Source organism: Bos grunniens, chromosome 10 (genome assembly GCF_055505025.1).
Source record: "Bos grunniens cultivar Pamir isolate PY7600 chromosome 10, Bosgru_T2T1.0, whole genome shotgun sequence".
Classification (NCBI taxonomy): domain Eukaryota; kingdom Metazoa; phylum Chordata; class Mammalia; order Artiodactyla; family Bovidae; genus Bos; species Bos grunniens.
In genome coordinates, this window is record NC_141174.1 from 10,675,137 (window position 1) to 10,696,168 (window position 21,032).

Sequence of the window (21,032 nt, forward strand, 5' to 3'; positions counted from 1 at the left end):
TGTATTCGGCTGCATCTCGTCTTCGCTGCAGCCAGAGGATCTTCCCTGCGGCCTGCAGGCTCTCTAGCTGTGGTTTGCCGGCTCAGTTGCTGCTGCGTGCATGAGCTTAGTTGCTCCTCAGCACGTGGGAGTTTAGTTCCCCAACCGGGGATCAAACCCACGTACCCCACATTAGAAGGCAGATTCTTAGCCCCTGGGCCACCAGGGAAGTCCCGACAAAATTCTTTACAAACGTTTTCAGCTTCTCTTAAATCTCAGCTCTGGCACTTCCTAACTGGACACATGGGCGTGTTACTCAGCCTTTCTCTGCTTCTTTCTCTTCCTCTTCATGTGGCGTCAGTAATAGCATCACCCTCACAGGATTTGTGTGAGAAGCAAAGAAGACCAGCCTGAAAAGGCACTTTCACAGTGCCTGGCACATGGTAGAAATTTAAAAATTATAATTTTTTTTAATTCCAATAAGAGAGATTTCAGCCTTTTCTCCTTTGCCCCTCCAGAATTAGAAACAGTGCTTGACATTTGATGCTCCTGAGTATCAGGGTTTTTAATTCCAGTTTTGTGGAGGGTGGTGGGAGGAGAGGCAAGCAGGCAGAGATCATTGACCATTGCTTTACATGTGCTCGCTGTTCAACCCAAACACACAGACTTATGCCCAACACATAGCAAGCCCTGTAGGGGTATCAGTGGCACCAGCTGACTTGATCATGGCTGACAGAGCTAGTTGTTTAACCATTTCATGTTCAGGGGCACTTTTTAAAAGTTTAAGGGTAGATCAAGTATCAACCTTCCTGAGTCATCCAACCTCTCAGGACTTGAGAGAAAAGGATGTGAATTACTGGGCCAGGAAAAAAGGCACACAAGGAAGGAAGCAGGAGATGTCCTGTTCATCGCCACCGTGTTCACCAGCTGTCAGTACAGTTGGGTTGAGTAGCATGGCCAGGACCCTGGGCCTGCATAGCTCTAGTTTCCTGGCCCACAAAATAAGTGTGATAATCAAACATAAAATGAGATTTTATATATATGCACACACATACATACATAAACTTACTTATACATACATTTAGCTCATGGATTTAAGGCCAGGTATTAATAAGTACTCAGTAAATGTTAGCCACAATTAGCTCATGGACAACACCTGGATACTTAGCTATTTAGAGGGCAATTAGACTCATGAGAAATGCTGGGCTGGAGGAAGCACAAGCTGGAATCAAGATTGCCGGGAGAAATATCAATAACCTCAGATATGCAGATGACACCACCCTTATGGCAGAAGAACTAAAGAGCCTCTTGATGAAAGTGAAAGACGAGAGTGAAAAAGTTGGCTTAAAGCTCAACATTCAGAAAACTAAGATCATGGCATCTGCCCATCACTTCATGGCAAATAGATGGGGAAACAGTGGAAACAGTGGCTGACTTTATTTTTCTGGGCTCCCAAATCACTGCAGATGGTGACTGCAGCCATGAAATTAAAAAACATTTACTCCTTGGAAGGAAAGTTAAGGCCAACCTAGACAGCATATTCAAAAGCAGAGACATTACTTTGTCAACAAAGGTCCATCTAGTCAAGGCTATGGTTTTTCCAGTGGTCATGTATGGATGTGAGGGTTGGACCATAAAGAAAGCTGATGCTGAAGAATTGATGCTTTTGAACTGTGGTGCTAGAGAAGACTTGAGAGTCCCTTGGACTGCAAGGAGATCCAACCAGTCCATCCTAAAGGACATCAGTCCTGGGTGTTCATTGGAAGCACTGATGTTGAAGCTGAAACTCCAATACTTTGGCCAGCTGAAGCAAAGAGCTGACTCATTTGAAAAGACCCTGATGCTGGGAAGGGGACAACAGAGGATGAGATGGTTGGATGGCACCACCGACTCAATGGACATGGGTTTGGGTGGACTCCGGGAGTTGGTGATGGACAGGGAGGCCTGAAGTGCTGCGGTTCATGGGGTCGAAAAGAGTCAGACACGACTGAGTGGCTGAACTGAACTAAACTGAGACTTCTGGTGGCTCAGACAGTAAAGAATCTGCCAGCATTGCAAGAGATCCAGGTTCAATTCCTCGGTCGGGAAGATCCCCTGGAGAAGGGCATGCTGCAGTATTCTTGGCTAGAGAATTCTGTGGACAGATGAGCCTGGCAGGCCACAGTCCATGGGGTCACAAAGAGTTGGACAGAACTGAGTGAATAACACTAACTGGATTTCTCAGTCTGTATAACTTAGACGTCACCACCTGCCCCTGAGGCTGCCATTACCCACCTGTTGGCCATGGAGGTGCACTGTCTGCAGCTCTGGTTAGTCTTGACAGTTCTTAAATGGAAATTAAATGACCCATTTTGAGAGTTCAGAACTATTTTTCGATCACTGCCATAGACGAGAGAGAAAGAGCATGTGACAAGCAGGCCCGTGATATGGTAAGCAGACAGCTCTCTGTTAACAACTGCAGGATGGCACTGTGTGTATTTCTTTCTTTAACACGAATCCACAGTTTATCACGTCTTTTATTTGCGGTCTCGTCAAAGCAATGTCATATCCTTCATTCTAGTGGAAGTGAGGTGGCTTACCCTGTTTTCTTTCACAATGAAAAAGTAGAAGAATGGAGATGAATTTTGCGTTTTAAAGACAAGACAAATTCTGGATCATCTAATGCAGTCCCTTCACTCACAGGTGTGGAGATTGAGGCCCATGGGCACTTGATGAATTCTCTGAGTGGCTGAAGGACAGGTCTTCCACCCCAATTCAGGCCCTGAATACGGGGCCTCTCGGTTTATTGCCCTTCCGGAGTAACCGGGGACATTTGAGTCATCATTTTGAAATGTGCACGTGGTCATCAGTGTGGGGGATTCACAAACAAAACAACACCCCCTGTGACCCAGTCTCCTCCTGTCCTTGGTACGGTATCCCTGACTCTCCATAGGAAATGCACGTTGTCTGTTATGTGACAGTGGCAGGCACGACAACGTGAACAGTTCCTGTTTTTCCCTCTAAAGGGTATCTCCTCCACAGACTGTGCCTGTAGGTAGAGCCATGATCCGAGAAGATCCAGATCCCTGAGCTCCATACACGGTCCAAGGGGTTGATTGAAAGCACGCTTCACAGTGGAATGCCGTTCTCCAGCTCTGCAACTCCAGGAAAGGCTCAGATCTGCAGAGCATGAGACCCAGAAATTTATGAATAGTTTTAGAATTGATTAAGTGGTTAAAAAAATTATCTTAAGTAAAATTGTGTGATATATGTAAAGAAACAAAAAGTTATAGAGAATGTATTTTGAGAAAATATACATTCAGGCTATGATAGCTCAAACCAAGATTCAGCAAGTTCTAGGATTATCCAGACTAGACCTAATTTTTCCCTGAACCTACAGATTATTATCTTCCTAATAGTTCGGAATCCAAATATTTAGCAGCTCTTTTTTTGTTTGTTTAAAACCAATAATAGTAATAACTGTTACTTATTAAGCAACTGCTATGTGCCAGACACTGTAATGAATGCTTTTCATGACCTCTCATTTAATTTGCACAGGACTGTGAGGGTAGGTATGAGTTGTCTCATTTTATGGATATGGACACTGAGGCTCAGGGGTAAGGTAACAATTTTGTGGCTGTTTTGATGACTGATTTCTATTCTTGTCGAAGCTAGGCAGAGCAGAAGTTTTAGGCAAACATAAGGAAAGGTCGCTCAGCCCGTTGCTGAATCAAATAAAGCTTTCCTTTTAGAAGATCCGCCTGTTCTACCTGGTAAGCACTACCCTAGAAACCAGCCCTTCTGAATTTTGAAATTCTGATTTTTGCCTATCTAAGGGGGGTTTTTTGCTCTGAATCCTTCCAGAGTTTCTCAGAGTATATGTCTATGGGGAAAACATAGACAAATGTCTCTAGGTAAGTCTGACTGTCCCTTGAGAATGTCTGTTTCCTCCATCAGTTCTTTCATTTTTCCCTGCCCCCAGGTCACCCTGTCTTCATGGCCCCCTTCACCTCCCGTGGGTTGTTAATGATGAACTCAGAGCATGAGTGGCTAGGCCTTGTCAAACACCAGGAAGCACACCTATGAATAAATACCCCAGCTGTGGTAGGACATGGACCCTGTGATCATGTTCTGTAAGTTCTTTTAAAAAGACATTTCTGGGTCTGAGCTCCATTCCATAAATTCAGAGACAGTTTAAGTCTTGACACTCACAAATGACTATGCTAATGTGTAAAACTCATACACTTCTGTTTGGGAAGTTCTTCCAGAATCAATTTACATTCCACAGGCAAAAGTCATTCTTCTTCCTTAGTTGTAATAATAAAAGCTAAAGCTGTAATAGCTTCAGTTGCATGATCTCATTTACCAGTCACACCCATCAATCAGATAGACTGTTAGTCCCTTCTTTTTTTTAAAAAAATTGACATATCATTGATTTACAACATTATATTATTTTCAGGTGTACAACATAGGGATTCAATATTTTTATAGTTTATACTCCATTTAAAGTTACTAAAAAATAGTGGCTATATATCCCTATGCTATAGAGTATATCCTTATTCCATGTTAGTCCCTTCTTAAGCATAAGGGAATTGAGGCTCAAATAGGCTGTTTGTATTCAAGATCATACCAGCAAGTATCATTTAGAATCTAGATTTCTCTAAAAGTCAGTACTCTCAACTACTATGTTGTATTATCTCTCTCTCTCTTTTTTTTGAAGAGAGATTTATAGAAATTTACTTACTAGCTTTCACTCCAAGTGAGTTTTGATTGTCTTGCAAAATCAAACCCAGTTGACCTTGAGTAATAAAGGTATGCCAGCTCTTGCGTCATGCTGAAGATACCACCACAGCTTCTGAAAACACTTCCAGAAGATGAAACCCACCACACCTAATGTTATAATTGCGTCAGTGCAATACATGTATGGCTCACCATCTTTGGGGCTTCCCAGGTGGCACTAGTGGTAAAGAACCCGCCTGCCAATGCAGGAGACGGAAGAGACATGGGTTCGATTCCTGGGTTGGGAAGATCCGCTGGAGAAGAGCATGCCAGCCCACTCCAGTACTCTTGTCTGGATAATCCCATGGGTAGAGGAGCCTAACAGACTGTGGTCCATAGGGTCACAAAGAGTCAGACACAGCTGAAGTGACTTAGCATGCACGATGCCTGGACCATCTTAGATTTATTTGGAGTTGTAACTTCTATTTCTTTTTCTTTTTATCTCTCTTGTTAATGTTGGCCTGTGTTCATATTTTGTGAAACGTGAAGGGTCTAAGAGAGCAATCTTTGAGATGATTCCCCAGACACCCTTCCGGTAATAAGTGTTCCTATAGATTGGCTTTTCAGGATAAATTTGATTTTTAGAAGTGCTCCTTATTTAAACAATATTCCACCCACAGTATTGTTTGCTCTTCCATTTAAATTATCAGTGCTCGTTATTATAGCTACCAGTAGAAAAGATAGCAATTATCATGCTTAGACACAGCTGCAGGGCTGCCTTTGCTCGATAATTTAAGGGGTCCATGCCCTATTGTACCTTTTTATTGTCAGCTTTATTGGAGAACATCCAGTTTTAGCTAGATTTCCCCTTCTTCATTTCCCTAAGAGCCAATGTGTTGAAAATGCCATTGTTTTTCCTACCGTGGTGAGTGTCAAGTCAGAGCCAGCTCTGGGATGTCAGGAAGCTCATAGTCTTCAAAAATTGTCCTGAAACTGGGATTTCCCTGGTGGTCCAGTGGCTAAGACTCTCCCAATGCGTGGGGCCCGGGTTTGATCCCTGGTAGAGGAACTAGTGGAGAAGGCAATGGCAGCCCACTCCAGTGTTCTTGCCTGGAGAATCCCAGGGACGGGGGAGCCTGATGGGCTGCCGTCTGTGGGGTCGCACAGAGTCGGACACGACTGAAGCGAGTTAGCAGCAGCAGCAGCAGCAGAGGAACTAGATCCCACATGCTGCACTGAGACCTGTTGCAGCCAAATAAATAAATATTTTCAAAAAGCTGTGAAAAGTTATACTGAAATCATGAAAGTGTGTGTGAGTGGTCAAGCTGTGCTTCTGTGCTTAGTACCATATATAAAAATAGAGAAAAACTGTCAACATAGAGAAAGTGAAAGAAGGAATCAATAGGATTTTTTGGTTGCAAGCAACAGAAGTAGATTCTGGCTACTTAGAAATAAAAAAAGGAGAGTTTGTTGAAAAGATATGGGACAAGAGACTGTGTTCACAGAATTGAAGGGAAGGTTGAGAAATCAAGCTGAAAAGCCAGACCCGAAAAGGGCAGTAGTTGGAATAGTATTTGGGTCTCTGGAAAGGATTTGCAGATGTTTCTTCCAGTGCTACTATCATGATGAATGAATGACAACCATTTTCAATTTTATTTTCAAATAAGACTTAAATTTCAGTGAAAGAATTTTACAGTGGCTGAGCTTAACTCACGTGGCTATAGGAAGGCAATGTACCTTTACTGACAGTCCTACCAGTGAATCTGATGAGACAGTCCCTAGAAAATGCATCTTAGAGAATTCCCTGGGGGTCCACTGCAGAGGGCATGGCTTCTATCCCTGGTTGGGCAACTAAGGTCTGCATGCCATGTGGCATGGCCAAAAGAAGCATCTTAAACAAGATCCCAAAGTACTAACTATAAAGGGAAAAAAGCCTGATAAATTAGACTACATTAGTATAAAGACTGTCAATCAAAAGACCCTGGTAAGAGAGAGAAAGATAAGCCACAGAGTGAAAGAGGGTATTTACAATAGAGAACTGAGCTGACAAAGAACTCATATCTAGAATACATAAAGCTTCTACAAATCACCTTCTACAAAGCCACAGATCACTCAGTGGGCAAAAGCCTTGAAAAGCTATTTCACAAAACAGGATATCCAGATGACCAACGAACACGTGAAAAGTTGTATCACCTCATTAGTCATCAGTGAAAGGCCAACTAACACCACAATGTGACATCGTGACACACCCACCAGCATAGCTAAACCGAAAATAATAGTGCCAGTGGCAAAGGTGTAGAGCTACCGGAACTCTCCAACACTGTGAACGAGAATGTCAGTTGCCATGGTCACCTTGCATTCCTGATGACAGAAGAATTCCATTCTTGGATATGTATGCTAAAAAGGCATATATGTACCAAAAGTCATGTATAGGAGTGTTCATAAAAGCACTAGCTATAGGTACTCAAATCTAGAGTCTGTTAACTGTCCATTAACACCATTAACAGAATGGATAAATTATGTCATGTTCACGCAATTAAATACATCACAGAAATACAAATTAGTGTTTGTATAAAACCACGTGCAGCAAAATGAACGAATCTCACGATTATAAAGAGGCGTACTGTGTAATTCAGTTATATAGTTACAGGTAAACTAATGCATTTTTTAGAATTGAAATTAAAAACAGGTGAACTCCTAATGTGTTAGGAGTCAGGACAGCAGGTAACCTGGGGGTGACTGAGGCGGGTCATGAAGGGGTCTTCTGGGCTCCTGGCCACCTTGTCTGTTGATCTGGGTGTGAATTACCCAGGTGCGTTCACTTTGTGAAAACTTGCGGAACTTTAAGTGTGTGATTTATGCGGTTTTCTTTCTCAGTTGTTCAGTAAACAATTTACGAAAGGGGACCAGGATAATGAAAGGCCTCCAGTCCACGTGTGGCCTGGAGTAATGATGCCTGGGTTTGAACCTTACTCCATTCCCTGCTACCTGTGTAACCCTGGGCCGGTTACCTCTTTGTACCTCAGTTTTGTCGTCCATCAAAGGGAGATGATTGCAGCACCTACTTTATTGGGTTGTTGGGAGGATTAAATGAGATCAGATAAAGTGCTGGAAACAGTGTCAGATGTACAGACAATAACTGTCAGGTACATAGATTGTGGAGTAATTGCTCCATACCAAAAAAGACTTCCCTTGTGGCTCAGCTGGTAAAGAATCTGCCTGCAATGTGAGAGACCTGGGTTCGATCCCTGGGTTGGGAAGATCCTCTGGAGGAGGGAACAGATACCCACTCCAGTATTCTGGCCTGGAGAATTCCATGGACTGTATCGTTCATGGGGTCGCAGAGAGTCAGACACGACTTGAGCGATTTTCACTTTCACTTTCAAATGTATTAGGGGGCATGTCAAGAAGCATAAATGGCAACCCACTCCAGTGTTCTTGCCTGGAGAATCCCAGGGATGGGGGAGCCTGGTGGGCTGCCATCTATGGGGTTGCACAGAGTGGGACACGACTGAAGCGACTTAGCAGCAGCAGCAGCAGCAAGAAGCATAAAAACTCTGGCCTCAAGGAGTTTATAGTAGTAATTAGAAAAGAAAAAGTGGGTAAAAGAATAAATAGTTGACACTACAAGGGAGTATTGGGAAATTCCAGATGAGAGGTACACATAAGAAAAGCCTAAGGATTCATTGGAAGAAGAGATGGTCATAGAGTGTTCTGGGTGAAACTCACAGAGAGGTGAGAGTAGTGGCTGCCGATGGAGGGGGAGTGAAGAAAAAGGATGCAGATGACTTGTTTATTATGTGAGTGTTGGTTACACGGATGAGCTCAGTTTGTGAAAATGTATGGAGCTGTACACGCCTGTGCACCTTTCTGTATGTGTGTTCTCCTTCAAGTATATGTAAAAGGCATTGGTTTTGAAACCTGGTGGATATTTGACCTCAAGCAAGCTACTTAACCTCTGTGAATTTCATTTTCTTCACCTATGGGTGCTAAGTCACTTCAGTCGTGTCCGACTGTGTGACCCCACGGACTGCAGCCCGCCAGGCTCCTCTGTCCATAGGATTCTCCAGGCATGCCTGGAGAATGGGTTGCCTGTGCCCTCCTCCAGGGGATCTTCACCTCTAAGCTAGGACTGTTAACCTCCCAAAGGGTTGTCATGAGGATTTGGGAGCAGGTTATGTGCGATACCTATTCCAGGGTGGAATGGCAAAATATTTCATGCCCCTGATCGGTTCCCTAGGGTAGAGGCTGACATTTCCTGCATTAAGATCTGGGGCCTCCACCTGGGGTTTATTGCTTTGTTGGGGGAATGACCTCATGTCATTGTTGGCGTGAATGGAACCTGCCAGAGTGCACAGAGTGGTGGTGCAGTGACTCAACTCCGGGGACAAAGGGCACTTCTGCTTATCAGAGCCACTGCTTGACAGGTGCCCCCCCCACTGCTGCTTTCCTTTTCCTGTGTAGTCACAGCCACACCTGCAAGTGGGAGGGCAGTGCCTGGCCCAGGAGCTGTCTACTGAGTGCTTGCTGGGTACCAGGCGTTCCAGCAGACTCTGATGGAGCATGCAGTAGTGACAAAAACAGGGCCACACGTGCAGTAAAATAAAGCAGAGGCCTTGCCTGCAAATAGCTTATAGTCTAGTAAAAATATGTGCATGTTTCTTCTGAAAGCTTTTCCTCCCTTCTCTTCTGGTATCCTCTACTCACCAGGTACATATTCTCACATTTTCATTCTCATCATCATCTGTCTCTCTCACTCACTCACACACACACACACACACACACACGCAACCTTCACTCAACTCCATGTACACAGGCTAAAGGCTATTTATCATGGCCTCTATCTAACAAAACAATCAAGGCAGCATAGTATTGAATTGGCAAAAAAAATTTGTTCAGATTTTAACATAACATGTTACAGGAAAACCCAAATGAACTTTTTGGCCAACCCAATATATTTTTTCCTTGGCTCCCCCACACTGTGGATGACCATGTGTTCCGTTAGTTATGGTAACAGAAATAGCCATTTACTAGGTGTTCATTACACACAAGGGACTATGCCAGGCTCTTGTCTACATCATTTAACTCTCATGACATCCTCCAGGCATCATTATCCCACATTATGGGTGAGGAACCTGAGGCTTGGATAGCTTGCATAATTTGCCCAGCATCACCCACAGCCCATCTGTGGCACAGTGCGAGCCAGCTCTGTCTCTGGGTGCTGGGCTCCTGGTAGAGCTGTTCAGGGTTTGCTCGAATAGTTAAATCATGCAAACACCCTTCTGCATCAGTTTGTCAACTGTGTGCATATAAACTCATGTAGTCAGAAGGGAGCTGGGCACCGTGGTCACCTCTCGCTGTCACCATTCTGCTTTGACTGGAAATGGCAATAAAGAGACAGTCAGCCTTGCACAAAACTTCGGAGCTCTTCTCTGTAAATGACTCAGTATTCAGCGGCACTCGGCAGAGGACGAGACGGTTGGATAGCATCACCGACTCCACGGACATGAGTTTGAGTAAACCCTGGGAGATGGTAATGGACAGGGAGCCTGGCGTGCTATAGTCCATGGGGTCGCAAAGAGTCGGACACAACTGAGTGACTGAACAACAACTTAAGCTTTGCAGCTTCAGAAAGTGAATCATTCTTGTATTGGGAGCTGAGACTTTTGGGAATGACACATGTTTACAATGGGAGATGTCTGTGAGCAAGATGACTGTCACTAGTGATTTGTTCAAAAACTAAAAGCCATTAATACTATGAATCGAGTTCCTTATGTATGTACTTCGATCTTTACAGGTATTATTTTTAGTTCTCACACAACCTTTCAAATTTTTGGAAACTCACATTTCACACATGGGAATCCTGAGCTGGCATCTTAGCCAGGTGTATTCAGTTACAAATCTTGAGCTCTTCCTCAGGGCCTGAAGGCATTCTGTCTGTTGTTATATTATCAACTCAAATGTTTGCCAGTTTGGCTTCAACGAATCCCGCAGAAGTATCCGTCATTTCCTGTTCTGGTTTCACATAGCACTTTGCGTATACTATACGAGCACTTCGTGCTGATCTGTAATTGCTTTCACTGCATTGTTGGGCTTCCCTTGTGGCTCAGCTGGTAAAGAATCCGCCTGCAATGCAGGAGATCTAGGTTCGGTTCCTGGGTTGGGAAGATCCCCTGGAGAAGAGAAAGGCTACCCGCTCCAGTATTCTGGCCTGGAGAATTCCAGGGACTGTATAGTCCATGGAGTCTTAAAGAGTCAGATCCGACTGAGTGACTTTCACTTTCTTTCACTGCATTGTAATTGTTTATTTATCTGCCTGTTTCTTCTCCTAGATTCTGAAGTTGGAGTATAGACCCTGATGCTGGGAAGGAGTGAAGGCAAAAGAAGGGGGCAGCAGTGGATTAGAAGGTTAGGTGGTAGCGTCAGTGACTAAATGGCCATGAATTTGAGCAAACTCCAGGAGATGGTGAAGGACAGGGAAGCCAGGCGTGCTGCAGTCCATGGGGTTGCCAACAGTCAGACATGACCTAGAGACTGGACAACACCACCAAATAGTTGATTTACAATACTGTGGTAGATTCTAGTGTACAGTTAGACTCTGAGCTCCTTAAAGGTAGTGACAGTGTCTTATTTTTTCATGACAGGCCCATCACATTTCCTAGCTGTTTTGTGTAGAGGAAGAACTGGGCTCACTTTTGCTGACATTATACACTCAGCGCATGCGGCACTGCCTGTTTGCACAAATCATATGCTCAATAAATACTGAATGAGTTAACATAATCTTGGGGATTGCTTTTCATCTGTGAATCTTTTTCATTATTAAAATAGGGGTCATAGTATCTACTTTATAGGGTTGGTATGAGATTGAATGAATGAATGAAACCAAGGTGAGCAATGGTGTGATAGTGACTTGAGATTCAGATAGCGGTTTAATGATTCGTTATGTTTCTGCATGTCTAAATAGTTCATGTTTATCGCTGTAATAGTGTTCTCACATTTTCTAAGCCTTTCTTGTTGTATCGCATTGTTGTATCTAATTGTTGCTTCATCTCATTGTTGTTCACTGTAGCTTCATCATAAGATACTTCCTTGGTGTCTAATGCTGTTGAGCACGTTTTTATGTGTTATATGGCCATTTGTATAGCTTCTTTGATTCCCTTTCCTTACCTTGTTGCAATGCCTAAGGGCTCCAATACAATACTGAATAAAGTGATGAGTTTTGGAAGAAAGCATTCAGTATTCCACCAATGTGAAGTTAGCTGGTCTTTTTAAGACACATGCGCTTTATCAGATGGAGAAGTTCTCTTCCATTCCTAGCACGCTGAAAGTTTTTATCACTAACGGGTCTTACATTTTACTAGATACTTTTTCTTAATTTATTGAGGTGATGCTGCAAAATATTCTTGCACAACACTATCCCTTGCACATGTGGATAACGTTCATAATATTCCTGCGAAGTGAAGAGGAGTTGCCTAAGAGGACAGATTCCCGGCATGTGTATTAACATGACCACCAGCTCCTAGTGCCATGCAGGTTTAGCATCACATGACAGTTAACTTTTGAGCACTTGTGGCTGGAATTTTCTGTTTCTCCTTCATCAGCCTTCATGACAGCACAGATGTCTTCTATTTTGATGGTAAAGGTGGGACTTTGGATGCTTTTTATTATTTCACTTTTCTGTATTTTGTGAATTTTCTTCAATGGACATGAATTACTTGTGTTAAAAAAAAGTTTTTAAACTTCTATGTAATTAGATTATGGATAGTAAACTTTAGACCCATTCCTATCAAATCTTTTTGAAATTATACCCAAGTCACCTTCGATTAGTATTGGGTGTTTCCTAAATTTCTGAGAGCAGCACATTCACAAACCATTAGTAATGGATGACTAAATGCTTCTTTGTTGGTCTTTTTTTTTTTTTTTACCATGTAATTACAGGAGATGCTCATTTTTCCCTCTGTCCCAATGTTGGGTGCCTAGATGAAGTCCCCAGTACAATTCAGTTCAAAAAAATTTTATAAAAAAAACAACCGCACAGCTTATTTTTATTCATTTGGCTGCTCTGGGTCTTAGTTGCAGCATACAGGATCTTTACTTGCGGCCTGTGGGATCTAATTCCCTGACCAGGGATTGAACCCAGGTGCCCTCTGTTAGGAGCTCGGAGTCTTAGTCACTGGACCACTAGGGAGCTTCCTCCCCCTGCCAAAAGGCTTTTATGTAGCCTCTCTTCTCCAGGAACTTACTGACCATATTTGGAAAATAAACACAAAGGTCCCACCTGTGGGTGTTGGAATAGAAGTATAGACCAGGAACTCCAGGCCTGCTTGGGTGTTTAATGACTTCCAGCAGACAGAGTCTGAGCCCAGGGTGACTTCACCCAGAGGTGACTCTTTCTAACCTTGGCTTTGAAGCCTGGTATCTTTGTGTGTCTCTGAAACAGGGAAGCTTTGGAGGCTTGAAGCTTGAGAAGCCTCCCTCAGACCAGACCTAGACTGGAAGCCCCAGGATAGACAACAGGGACCAGAGACAGGCCGTTATTTCCAGAGGCTGGGCTTTGTTTTTCGTGGAGCAGGAAGTCATTATCTGGAGAGTTACAAACCCTTGAGAGTTCATCTCCCTTTCCAGAAAGGGAACTGTCACCTGCCTGCCAGTAGAGTAGTTTTATCACCAGAGCTGCCCAGCCCCGCAAGGAGCCATTCTAAGACATTGTCCTGTTTCCTTTTCTTTCTTAATCATAGGTTCCTGATACAGGAAGTGTTTCTGATTTTTGATCAATACTTAATGTACCTGCCTTCCCCTACAGATGTCCCTGCAGATTCGCCTACTAGTGAATATTAGTTATTTTCATTGCTTTATGTTGATTGTTAAAATTAAAACTTTTATACTAAGCAAAAAAAAAAAGAGAAGAAGAAGAAGAAAGAAAGAAAACCTCAAAAGAAGAAGAAATTAGTGCCCTCTTTCTTTTCCTTTTATCAGTAATAATGAAAATAGACTGTATAGTGGCAAATCCCTGGCAGTGCAATGGTTGGGACTCTGTACTTTCATTGTCTAGGATGTGGGTTCAAATCCCTGGTAGGGGAACTGTGATCCCTGCAACATGCTTCTGGACTTAGGTCCTTTGCTTAACTTCTCTCATATACGCAAAGAAGCTATTGTTGGGGTCAGCGTGAGAAAAGCAGGAGAGAGTCCACCTTGAAGCTTGTCATCCATCTTAAAGACAGGATATGAACTGGGCCTAAACCCTGCCCAAGAATGAGGAAACCATTGCTGGTGAAAACCAGCTCTCCTGGAGACTTCCTCCCCTACAGACAACAAACAGGGATTTCTAGTGGAGGTCAGGCTGCCCCTGCTAGATTAACCATGGAGACATCCCCCCTTGATGTATAATCATTGTTCCCCGCTTTAAACCTTAATTGCTTGTTCTCCTAGCACCTACATGATGTAAAACTCAGTAATATACAATGAAGAGGTTGCTAACATGTAATCAGTCACGTAGTGTGGGGTATAAAACTGGGTCTCAGAAACATCAGGGTCCTTGTTGGGAACTGATTCCCCTTGGACCCCCTGGTGTAATAAACTGTACTCCACTGTCTTGAGTGTCCTCCAAGGTGTGCTTTGCGACTCCGGATTCCACAACACTGTAACAAGTTACCACGTGTATTTTTTTGTTTGTTTGTTTGATTTTCATTTTTCTGGCTGCGCTGCAAGGCATGTGGGATCTTCTTTTCCCCAACCAGACTTTGAACCGGTGTCCCCTGCAGTGGAAGCAACTCAGTCTTAACCCCTGGATCTCTGAGGAAGTCCCAGCCACATGTATTGGTTGGCTGGCTGTGCATCCAACTGCAGAGGAAATTCATTATGACCCCCAGGAAAGGCCCCCAGTGAGGACAGAAAAGTTCCTGTTTTTACAAAGTGAGACACAGATGTTTGTCAACATTTCTCTGTGTCACAGCCAGGCTAGAAGCTTCAGGCTTGGAAATAGTCCTGATCCCATTGCCTCATCTCTGCAGCCCCTAACTATCAACAGGAGGCACATTTACTTCCTGAAACAAATCATCAGCATTGATCACCCTTCAAGCAGTGTCATACTTTCTTATTACTTTTCACATGTCCTGCGCCTCCCTACAGAGGCAGCGAGACATTGCATTTAGGGACTGGAATGAATATACTTGCATGCTCTGCATTCCAAACCCTTGTAGCAAACATAACGCTCATACTAACGGCTCGGTCAGATCCTGCCAGACTACTGGCACGTACTCGTTGTGAGTATTGTCCCATGAAAAGTCTCATCTGAGAACGTTAAACGAAAAAACCTAGACCCTAAAACTGCATGTGTGGAATGAGCCCTGCTTTGTAGAGAGGCATGTGTTCATGAACATGTCAGAGCAGAGTGCCCAGCGTGGAGGAAGCATGCTGTGATGGTGACGTCGATCGTTTCAGGTGGCTGCAGGATTTGGGTGCTTTTAACTGTCTGTGTTTCTGCACCATCCAAATTTTCTAAGATACGACTTCTTCCTTAAAATTATCAAAAATTTCGCCTTGTTTGTATTATAGAAATAAACTTTTATTTGCTTTAGGATTTGGTGGCTGGAACATTTATAAAACTGGTGTGCTTTAAATTGAACTCAGATTGAACAGAACTTCCCTGGCAGTCCAGTGGCTGAGACTCTGTGCTCCCGATGCAGGGGGCCTGGGTTCGATCCCTGGTCAGGGAACTGGATCCCGCATGCTGCAACTAAAGATCCTGCATGCCGACAATAAAACCCAGCACAGGCAAATAAGGGCTTCCCTGGTGGCTTAGCCAGTAAAGAATCTGCCTGCAATGCGGGAGACCTGGGTTCAATCCCTGGGTTGGGAAGATCCCCTGGAGAAGGGAAAGGCTACCCACTCCAGTATTCTGGCCTGGAGAATTCCATGGACTGTATAGTCCATGGGGTCGCAAAGAGTCAGATACAACTGAGCGATTTTCACTTTCATAGCCAAATAAATAAATAAAAATAAACATTTAAAAAATAATAAAATGAACTCAAATGTGAGTACATTAAGTTCTGTGGGCCTTAAATCTTGCATTGTCCCCAGTGGTGGTAAAGAACACTCAACCCTGGTCCCAGGCACAGTTGGGGAGCAAAATCACTTAAGGGGCATCTTAAGTCAGTTCAAGGGGTATAAAGGTGTGAAAGTGTGATCGCTCATCTACTTTCTCCTCTTCTCTGCTTATTTCATTTCATGTCCTTGCTCAGAAACACTCACTGGTCTCTCGGAGACTTTTGAAAAGTCCAGGACCCCTTTGATCTGATATGCAACTGAGTCTCTCAACACACAAGTTTGAGTTTAATGTCTCTGTACATAAGTCTATAAAAATTTACTCTTAGAGATGTATTTATTTGGCTGGGTTTGTGTTGCTGTGTGTGGGCTTTCCCTAGTTGTGGCGAACAGGGGTTACTCTCCAGTTGTGGGGTGTGGGCTTCTCCTTGCGGTGCCTTCTCTTGTTGCCAAGCATGGGCTCTGGGTGCTCAGGCTTCAGTAGTCATGGCCTGTGGATTCAGTTGCCCCATGGCACGTGGGATCTTCCGGACTAGGGATCAAATCCGTGCACCCTGCATTGGCAGGTGGATTCTTAACCCCTGGACCCCCAGGGGAGTCCTGTAAATAAGTCTTTAATCCAAGACTGTTTTCTGCATGTCCGTGGTCTTCTGTTTCTAAAAAATGCAATAACTGCCCACCTCGGATCCACTCACACAGCATGAGGGACTACAGGGCTCACTTGGAACCTCAAACCACCTGGCTATCTGAAAAGCAATCACAGGCCTTCCCAAACAGGGTCGAGCATTTTTGGGTGTGTAGAAGCCTGTTCCCATGTGTTATTTCATGTTTGCTTCCAACCCAGAAGAGGGATTATATTTATCCACGTTAGAGGGGGAAATGGCACCGAGAGACTTGCCTAAGACCACCGGGGGTTTGTGGCAGAGCCAGGGCTAGAAGAAAACCCTTCTGTGGTGGGGCTTTATCAAAGATCCCGCAGTGCCAAGTGTCTCTTTTCAAAATCTTTCCCAAGGGTACTGGGACCCTAAGGAGTATTGTGATAATAATCCTCCTAATACTTATATAATATTTGCTATGCAAACTTTAAATACATTAACTCAGTCCTCACCGCAATTTAAGAGGTCAGTACTATTATGACCTCCGTTTTCAGTTGAGGGTACTGAGGCTTTGTGAATTTGTCATGCTGCACTAAGTAGTAACTAGTGCTCTTGTCCAAGGTCACAGAGCTAGGATAGGAGCCAGCCTAGAGCCAGAGTCCATACTCTTGACCACGGGACAGGGCAGTCAGGATCTATCCTCCACCTGTGTGTGACCAGGGCCAAAGATGACAATTTTAGGGATAAGAGCCTTTGAAACTCCTTTCCTCCAAACTTGCAGAGTTTGAAGGTATGTGTCTTGTATTATTTAAACAAGAAGAGTACTGTCCTACTTCCTTGCAGAAAGAGTAAGGAGATAGAAGCAATAAATGGAAACACTTTTGCTCAATAGCCAGACACATTTGGAAGATTCTAGGAATTTATATCCGCCCATGTTTCCAACAAAGATCTTTTCACCTTTCTTCCTCCTGGCGGCTAAGGAGCTTGGACTGCAAGCAGCAGCAGCCAACTTGACTACCTTTAAAGGAAAGGAATTTATTTTAAGGATATAGTTGTTTACAGAATCAGAAGAAATGCTAAAAACTCAAATCCTGGAAGTTGCTGTGTTAGCTTTTACTGTGTTACAAAGCACCCTGAAAATTAGTGCCTCCCCGCAAAACAGCCGTTTGTTCAAGATTAGCTCAAGATTCTGCAACTTGGCAATCTGGGCAAGCTTGAGCAGTTCTCTGTCTAAGCAGAGTTGACTCATCTCCTTAGGGGGTCACGCATGCGTCTGTAGTCAGTTGCCTGGTTGACTTGGGTAACTTCTTCACCTGGCCACTCATCCACCTGCAGCCTCATTCGAATGATGATCTGTGGGTTCCAAGTAGAGCAGAAGACGACAAGTCATAGCTCACTGCACTTTTGAGTTCTCTGCTAGCAAGGTATTTGATCTAGAATAAAACAAGTTGTGTACTCTGTCTCAAAGTCAGTGGGGCGGGGGCTGCCTGAGAGCATGGGTAGAGAAAAGATTCTGTGGCCATTTTTGCTGTCTCCCACAGATGGGCAGCTTAGTCCTTGGACAGCAAGGAGATCAAACCACTCAATCCTAAAGGAAATCAATCTCAAATACTCGTTGGAAAGACTGATGCTGAAGCTCCAATATTTTGGCCACTGGATGCAAAGAGCCAACTATTGTAAAAGACCCTGATGCTGGAAAAGATTGAAGGTGGAAGGAGAAGGGGACGACAGAGGATGAGATGGTTGGATGACATCATCGACTCAGTGGGCATGAGTTTGAACAAACTCCAGGAGAGAGTGAAGGACAGGGAAGCCTGCGTGCTGCAGTCCACGGGGTCAGGAAGAGTCAGACATGACCAGGCGACTGAACAACAACAACAGATGGTCAGGACCTCCGTGTAGACTCTTCAGGGTGCGTCCATCTGAATAACAGCCCCCACCATTTTCCTGCACTTGAGTTAGTCCATTCAAAATTTCCAACAAGACTCTGACTTTACCTGGGTCATATGCATCCTGGGTGGAGTACCTTGACTGATACTCCAGGAAGACCTGCATGAGAGGAGAGAAGTTCATCTGCGATGTTGTTACCCCAAGTATCAGGGGAGGGATGCCGGGGACAGGTAACAATACAATGTTCCTTCCCTGTATATTGCTCACTATATTGACTTTGTTCTTCCCCTCTGAACCATGGGGATTGACTTTTCCTCTAAAACTTCATTGAAAACCATAGTGTCAACCTGTTGTTTGAACAATAAGAGATTTAAAGCATTAATTCAAAGACATTTTCTATAAAGCTAGTGGTGACTTTGGCATAGGTCAGGATCTCACAGACAGCCCCTCTTATTAATCTTTTTTAAAAATTTATTTATTTTTAATCGAAGGATAATTGCTTTACAGAAATTAAAAGACGCTTACTCCTTGGAAGGAAAGTTATGACCAACCTAGATAGCATGTTCAAAAGCAGAGACATCACTTTGCCAACAAAGGTTCGTCTAGTCAAGGCTGTGGTTTTTCCTGTGGTCATGTATGGATGTGAGAGTTGGACTGTGAAGAAGGCTGAGCGCTGAAGAATCGATGCTTTTGAACTGTGGTGTTGGAGAAGACTCTTGAGAGTCCCTTGGACTACAAGGAGATCCAACCAGTCCATTCTGAAGGAGATCAGCCCTGGGTGTTCTTTGGAAGGAATGATGCTGCAGCTGAAACTCCAATACTTTGGCCACCTCATGTGAAGAGTTGACTCATTGGAAAAGACTCTGATGCTGGGAGGGATTGGGGGCAGGAGGAGAAGGGAACGACAGAGGATGAGATGGCTGGATGGCATCACTGACTCGATGGACGTTGAGTCTGAGTGAACTCTGGGAGTTGGTGATGGACAGGGAGGCCTGGCGTGCTGCGATTCATGGGGTCGCAGAGAGTCAGACGCAACTGAGTGACTGATCTGATCTGATCTGATCTGATTGTGTTGGTTTCTGCCAAACATCAACATGAGTCAGCCATAGGGAAGTCCCCTACCTCTTGAACCTCCCTCGCACCTCCTTTCCCAACCCACCCCTCTAGGTTGTTTCAGAGCCCTGGTTTGAGTTCCCTGGGTCATACAGCAAATTCCCACTGGCTGTCTATTTTACATATGGTCATGTATGTTTCCACGTTACCTCTTCATACATCCCACACTAGCCTTCTTCCCCAGCCCCTGTGTCCATAAGTCTATTCTCTATGTCTCTGTCTTCATTGTTGCCCTGCAAATACCTTCATCAGTAGCATTTTCCTAGATTCCATATATATGTGTTAATATACAGTATTTGCGGCTTCCCTGGTAGCTCTAGGTCCCATAACTTCATGGCAAATAGTTGGGGAGACAATGGAAACAGGGAGAGACTTTATTTTGGGGGCTCCAAAATCACTGCAGATAGTGACTGCAGCCATGAATTTAAAAGACGCTTGCCATGTAGCTCAGTTGGTAAAGAAGCTGCCTGCAGTGCTGGAGACCAAGGTTCAATTCCTGGACCAGGAAGATCCCCTGGAAAAGGAAATGGCAATGCATTCCAGTATTCTTGCCTGGAGAATCCTGTGGACAGAGGAGCCTGGCAGGCTACAGTCCATAGGGTTGCAAGAGTCAGAGATGACTTAGTGCTATCTTTCTTTTCTTTCTTTGCTCCTTGGAAGAAAAGCTATGACTAACCTAGACAACATACTAAAAAGCAGAGACATTTCTTTGCCAACAAAGTCCATCTAGTCAAAGCTATGGGTTTTCCAGTAGTCATGTATGGATGTGAGAGTTGGATATACAGAAAGCTGAGCATCGAAGAATGGATGCTTTTGAACTGTGGTGTTGGAGAAGACTCTTGAGAGTCCCTTGGACTGCAAGGAGATCCAACCAGTCCATCCTAAAGGAGATCAGTCCTGAATATTCATTGGAAGGACTGATGTTGAAGCTGAAACTCCAATACTTCAGCCACCTGATGCAAAGAACTGACTCATTTGAAAAGACCCTGATGCTGAGAAAGATTGAAGGTGGGAGGAGAAGGGGATGACAGAGGATGAGATGGTTGGATGGCATTACCGACTCAATGGACATGAGTTTGAGTAAACTCCAGGAGTTGGTGATGGACAGAGAGGCCTGGCGTACTGCAGTCCATGGGGTCGCAAAGAGTCAGACTGAGCAACTGAACTGAATACAATATTTGTTTTTCTCTTTCTGATTTACTTCACTCAGTATAAGAGGCTCTAGGTTCGTCCACCTCATTAGAACTGACTCAAATGCATTCCTTTTTATGGCTGAGTTATATTGCATTGTATATACGTACCACAGCTTCCTTATCCGTTCATCTGTCAGTGGACACCTAGGTCGCCTCCATGTTCTAGCTGTTGTAAACAGAGCTGCAGTGAACACTGGTGTACACGTGTCTTTTTCAATTTTGGTTTCCTCAGGGTTTATGCTTAGTAGTGGGATTGCTGGGTCATATGGTGGTTTTAGTCTTAGTTTTTAAGGAATCTCCTTGCCGTCTTCCATAGTGGCTGTATCAATTTACATTCCCACCAACAGTGCAAGAGCATTCCCTTCTCCACACCCTCTCCAGCGTTTATTGTTTGTAGATTTTTTTGATGGTGGCCAATCGGACTGGTGTGAGGTAATATTGTAGTTTTGATTTGCATTTCTCTAATAATGAGTGCTGTTGAGCATCTTTTCATGTGTTTATTGGCCATCTGTTTGTCTTC

At 44.0% G+C, this 21,032-nt stretch overlaps 1 protein-coding gene across 6 annotated transcripts in view; it reads left to right on the top strand.

Moving 5' to 3' along the window:
- The window catches only part of STON2 (stonin 2), a 184,652-nt gene that overhangs the window by 130,690 nt on the left and 32,930 nt on the right, over positions 1–21,032 (top strand). The window lies entirely within an intron of this gene.